This window comes from Gossypium hirsutum, chromosome A05, assembly GCF_007990345.1.
Source record: "Gossypium hirsutum isolate 1008001.06 chromosome A05, Gossypium_hirsutum_v2.1, whole genome shotgun sequence".
NCBI classification, from domain to species: domain Eukaryota; kingdom Viridiplantae; phylum Streptophyta; class Magnoliopsida; order Malvales; family Malvaceae; genus Gossypium; species Gossypium hirsutum.
The window spans coordinates 32,702,443-32,709,016 of record NC_053428.1 but is presented as its reverse complement, the minus strand read 5'-3'; positions in this window follow the sequence as shown (position 1 = coordinate 32,709,016).

The window sequence follows — 6,574 nt, the reverse complement described above, 5'->3', positions numbered from 1 at the left end:
ATTCATTGCATATACATATCCCATAATCATTCACTAAGGTTAGAATCATATAATTCGCAGTTGCAACACTTCAAATCTGGAACCACGCTATTCGTATAAAACGCGTCGACAAGCTAGAGCAATGAAGGCTGAGTTCAATGAAAGAATCGAAAGGATGGAAAGAACCCAGAGGGAATTACAAGAACAACTGGCTAAGTCATAGCAAGAAACGAGGGATTTGATTGTAAGATCTCGAGAGGAATCACTTGAACAGAAGGATCAAATGGCTAGAATGATGGAGATAATGTCGGTTTTGGTCAAAGGAAAGGGACCCATGTAGAACCCCGACAGTATGGAACCTCAATCAAGAATTAATCATGACCAGGATCCACTCTATCCCCTAGGATTCACTCCACCGCATGCCCACATAGCACAAAGAGGGTATACTCAAGGGGAATACACAGGCTTGGAACAACGACCTATGCCATTTGCTCATCTAGGGCAATGAACATTTATGTCAAATTCCGGAGCAACCCCTGCCAATCCTGTAGTTCCAGATTTAGATGATTCGACCGAAATAGCCAAGTTGAAAATAGATGATCACGAGGCTCAAGAGAGGTATAGGAGCTTGGAGGAAAGGCTTAAGGTAATAGAAGGTACTGAAGTCTTCTCTGCACTATGTGCTAAAGAACTCAGTTTGGTACTTGACCTAATCCTGCTTCCAAAGTTCAAGGTGTCTGATTTCAAAAAGTACAATGGGACAAGATGTCCAAAAGCACATCTTATCATGTTTTGCTGAAAAATGACCGGTTAGGTGAACGAAGATAACCTACTTGTACATTGTTTTCAAGATAGTCTAGTAGGATCGGCTCTTCGGTGGTACAACCAACTCAGTAAGGAAAGGATCCGATCTTGGAAAGACTTGGCGTCGGCATTCTGTGAGCAGTACAAGCATGTATCAGATATGGTGCCTGATCGGATGACTTTACAAATGATGGAGAAAAAGCCGTCAGAAACTTTTAGACAGTATGCGCAGAGATGGAGGGACGTCTCAGCCCAAGTGGAACCCCCACTGACGAAAACAGAGATAACTGTCCTTTTTATCAACACCTTAAAGACGCCGTTTTATGACAAACTAGTGGGAAGCGCCACGAAGGACTTCGTGGATATTGTAATATCCGGGGAGCTTATAGAGAATGCCGTCAAGAGCGATAGAATGGAAGGTCAAGAAAGTTCAAGAAGGGTAGCGCCCATGAAGAAGAAAGAACCAGAAGCTTACATGGTGGGAATGGGAAGCCGTTATACCCCTAATCTGTATCCAAACCAATCCCGACCTCAAAATTATCCACATCCAAATTTCTATTATACTCCTCAAACCCCTTACTACCAAACACCGCTTCCTTACTCTTTTTACCTTGTTTACGCCACAAGTAGCCCGAGACCAACCGCCACATTCCCACAAAATACAATACCCGCCCAAGGTCAACCCAAAAACGAGCAGAGGCCAGCAAAACCCAATTCCGAGAGACCACAATTTACCCCTATTCCTGTGTAATATGGGGAACTATACTCAAAACTTTTGGAGAATCAATTGATATCCCTGCATTATATGGCACCCTTGAGGCCCCCGTACCCGAAATGGTACGACCTAAATGCTAGTTGTGCATACCATGCAGGAAACCAAAGACATTCCACGAAAAATTGCCTAGCCTTTAAGAGGATAGTTCAATGACTAATTGATGCGGGTATCCTACGATTCGATAGTGCAAGTAATGCAACTAGGAACCCGTTCCCTAACCATCTGAAGGGAATGTGAGCACAGTGGGGAAAGAAGATGAATGGCAAGTCAGAAGATTTGTTTCAGAAATAAGGACGCCTCTGCAGAAAATCTGAGAGGCACTGGTTAAGAATGGATTGCTCTGTCGCCCTGGCGATAATCTCAGAAAAGAATGTCAGGTTTTTTATGATTTTTATAGAATTGTAAGGCACGACATTCAATCATGTGAGGAATTTAAAAGGTTACTACAAGACCGAATAGATAATAAGGAGATTGAGATCATTAATGAAGGAGAGGCCAATGAGAGAGAAGTATGTGCCTCTGACAATCAATCGTCAGGTTTTCCGTATAGCGTCGATCGACCATTCGTAATTTATTACGATGCAAGGAAGGAACCGGTGAAACCAAAAATGATAATTGAAGTACCATCTCTTTTCCCTTGCAAGGATAATAAAGTAGTACCATGGAAATACGACGTCAATATCGTCACAGCTAAAGACGAAAAATCCAAAGCTGTAACTGGAAACGTTGGAGAAGTGGTCATTTCACTCGCAGTGGGAGATGTTATTCGAAAGAAGTCGAACCAGTGAAGAAGAATAGTGATTTGAAACAAAAAGGAAAAGCACCAATGTATGAAGCTAAAACTAAGCACGAAACTCCGCCCGAGCAACAAAAAACTAAAGAGCCAGCGGATGAGGAAGAAGCACGAGAATTCTTAAAGTTTATCAAACATAGTGAGTATAATACGGTGGAACAATTGAGCAAGCAGCCAGCACGAGTTTCGGTATTATCTCTACTATTAAATTCAGAACCCCACCGGAACGCCTTGTTAAAGATGTTGAATCAAGCTTACGTGGCAAACAATATATCCGTTGAGAAGCTTGACAGATGGGTGAATAATTTAAACGCGGATAATTTCATTTCTTTTAGTGATGATGAAATACCGCCCAATGGTAGAGGCTCTGTGAAAGTATTGCATATCACAACCCGCTGCAGGGGTTACATAATACCAAATGTGCTTATCGACAATGGATTGGCACTCAACGTCATGCCTTTGGCCACACTTTCCAGGATTCCGATGGATTTGTCCTACCTAAGGCCTTCCCATTCCACAGTAAGGGCATTCGATGGAACAAGACGAGAGGTAATGGGAAAAATCGAGATCCCTCTAGAAGTGGGTCCCTATATATACAATGTCGATTTCCAAGTCATGGACATTACACCATCATATAACTACCTTTTGGGAAGACCCTGGATCCATTCCGCCGGAACGGTCCCATCATCCCTCCATCAAAAGGTGAAATTTATCATGGATGGCTGTTTGGTCACTATTGAGGGAGAAGAAGATATTGTAGCATCTATTTCCACCGACGCACCATACATTGAAGTAAGTAAAGATGCTATACAATGCTCCTTCCGATCCCTTGAGTTTGTGAATGCCACATTTGTCGCTGAGGGTAACAAAATTCTCGAGCCAAAACTGTCGAGAAATACCAGGATGGGTATCAAGTTGACTATAGGAAGGGGAGCTCGAGCGAGAAGAGGTTCAGGGAGATATCTGCAAGGAATAGTTAAGGCTCTAAGGCCAGTACACCACAAGGCCCGATAAGGTTTAGGTTTCCAGCCGGATATGCATCAAAGAAGAAGGCAGTGGAAGAAAGATCAGGAAAGAAGGATCGCGAGAACCTTAGGTCGAGAACCAAAATGAGAGCCTATGGAATTCCCTCTTTTGTCAAGAACATTTACGTCTGCGGGAATGATATACCCGGGGCGGGATAATGCACAAGGTACAATGTTAATGATCGAAAAGGGTTTTCAGAATATCAGTATAAACGTCATTGACAAAGGAGCTAACGCAAGTAAAGACGTCTCAATGATACGCCCTTGTCCCTTGGGTTTCAGGTTGAACAATTGGACTGCCGAGGATCTTCTTGTAGTTTATAAGTCTTCAGAGTAATGCTCAAACGTTAACATTCTATTATGTCCTTAGATATAATAGAATTCTTTTGTAAGAGCCTGCATTCGCTCTTTATCATTCAAATGAATATCAATGAAGATGCATTTTGTCATAATCTTTCACATTATCACTAATTTCATAATCATTTTCTTATTTCGTAGCCAATCCTTACATTCGCCTCATGCTATGCCATAAAATTTCGTTTGTTGGTTCCAATACTTGGATGCCCCTCTATAGTTTCCTTTTCCATTCAACTTTCAGGTGCTCAGATGTCAACAGCATGAACAAACCCGTTATGAGTCCTGAAATCGATTTTAAGAAGGTTGTTTGTTTAGGAGAATTCAAAACCGAAGAAAATGCTGAAGACTATGTCTCGTCTCCTAACTTGCTAAGAATGGTAGAACAAGAGGATAAATAGATTTTGCCTCATTAAGAATCTGTTGAAACAATAAATCTGGGAACTGAAGAAAGGAAGCAAGAAGTGAAGATTGGGACTTCTATTTTAGGGGGCACCAGGCATAATTTGATTGCTTTGCTCCGCGAGTACAAAGATGTATTCGCATGGTCATATCAGGACATGCCAGGATTGGATGAAGATGTAGCGGTCCATAAGCTCCCATTAAAGCTAGAATGCAAGCCCATTCAACAAAAGCTAAGACAGATGAGGCCTGAGATGTTGTTGAAGATAAAAGAGAAAGTCAAGAACCAATTTGATGCTGGCTTCCTACAAGCCTCCAAATATCCAGAATGGGTGGCTAACATAGTCCCGGTACCAAAGAAAGACGGCAAAGTACGAATGTGCATGGATTATCGTGACCTGAATCGAGCAAGTCCTAAAAATAATTTTCCCTTACCACACATTGATACGTTGGTGGATAACACAGCAGAACATTCATTGCTTTCTTTCATGGAAGGATTCTCGGGGTATAATCAGATCAAGATGGCCCTTGAGGATATGGAGAAAACTACCTTCGTAACAATGTGGGGAACATTCTGCTACAAGGTAATGCCATTTGGGCTAAAGAATGCTGGGGCAACATATCAGAGGGCTATGGTGACGTTATTCCATGACATGATGCATAAAGAAATAGAGGTCTACGTCGACGATATGATTGTTAAATCTCGAGGGGAAGAAGAGCATGTAGTGAACCTGAAGAAGTTGTTCGATAGACTGAAAAAGTTCCAGCTAAAGCTCAATCCGGCCAAATGTACGTTTGAGGCTACCTCGGGAAAATTACTGGGCTTTATTGTCAGTGAAAGAGGTATCGAGGTTGATCTAGATAAAATAAAAGCCATTCAAGAGTTACCACCTCCGCGCACACAAAAGGAAGTCAGAGGGTTTTTAGGGAGGTTAAACTACATCGCCCGATTCATCGCTCAACTTACCAACCAATGAGACCCAATCTTTCGGCTTCTTCGAAAACATAACCCGGGAGAATGGAATGAGGAATGCCAGGTGGCCTTTGATAAGATAAAACAATATTTGTCTAGTCCTCCAGTGCTAGTACCGCCAACTCCGGGAAGACCATTGATATTGTATTTGACTGTGTTCGAGAATTCAATGGGTTACGTACTAGGGCAACACGACGAGTCAGGAAAGACAGAAAAGGCGATCTACTACCTCAGTAAAAAGTTCACTGAATATGAGGCAAAGTATTCATCCATTGAAAAATACTGTTGCGCTCTGGTTTGGGTAGCTCGGAGATTCAGGCAATACATGTTGTATCATACGACATGGTTAATTTCAAAGCTAAATCCAATAAAGTACATGATGGAATCACCTGCACTCTCAGGAAGAATGGCACGGTGGCAGATCTTACTATCGGAGTATGACATTTTCTATATGAGTCAAAAGTTAATAAAAGGAAGCGCAATAGCTGACTTCTTAGCAACCCGAACAATGGATGAATATGGGCCATTGAGATTTGATTTCCCGGATGAAGATTTAATGTGCATTACAGAAAAATAGGGCGAGTCATCAAAAAGAAGTCATGGAAGATGAGCTTTGATAGTGCATCGAACGTATTGGGGCATGGGATTGGAGCAGTCTTAGTATTGCTGAAGGGAACTATTACCCACTCACTGCCAGGCTGAACTTCTTCTATACTAATAACATAGCGGAATATGAGGCATGTATCATGGGACTTCGTGCAGCTATTGAACGAAACGTTAAAACTTTAGAGGTATACGGAGACTCAGCCTTGGTGATTTACCAAATCTGTAGAGATTGGAAAGTGAGAGACTCGAAACTGGTTAAATACAGTGATCTAGTGGCAGAGTTGATTAAAGAATTCGAAGAAATAACTTTTAATTACCTCCTACGAGAAGAAAACCAATTGGCTGATGCCCTGGCCACTTTGGCTTCAATGTTCAAAGCAAACAGAGAAACAGAAATAATGCATTTTCAAATGAGCATATATGAAGTTCCTGCACATTGTTTCAGCATTGAAAAAGAGCCAGATGGACGGTCATGGTTCCATGATGTTTTAGAATATATCAAGAATTAAAAGTATCCCGAACAAGCAAACGAGAACGACAAAAGAACAATCATAAGAATGGCAGCGGGATTCGTTCTTGATGGGGACATCCTGTACAAAAGAAGAAAAGATCAGGTGCTCTTGAGATGCGTAGATGCTGTTGAAGCCAGAAAATAACTTAAAGATGTCTAGGAGGGAATTTGCGGGACACATGCCAATGGTTTCACTATAGCCAGGAAGATTATGAGACTCGGATATTACTGGCTGACGATGGAAAGCGACTGCATTAATTTCACACGAAAATGCCACAAATGTCAAATTTATGGTGATAAAATTCATGTAGCCTCTTTTCCCCTTCACGTCATGACTTCTCCGTGGTCTTTT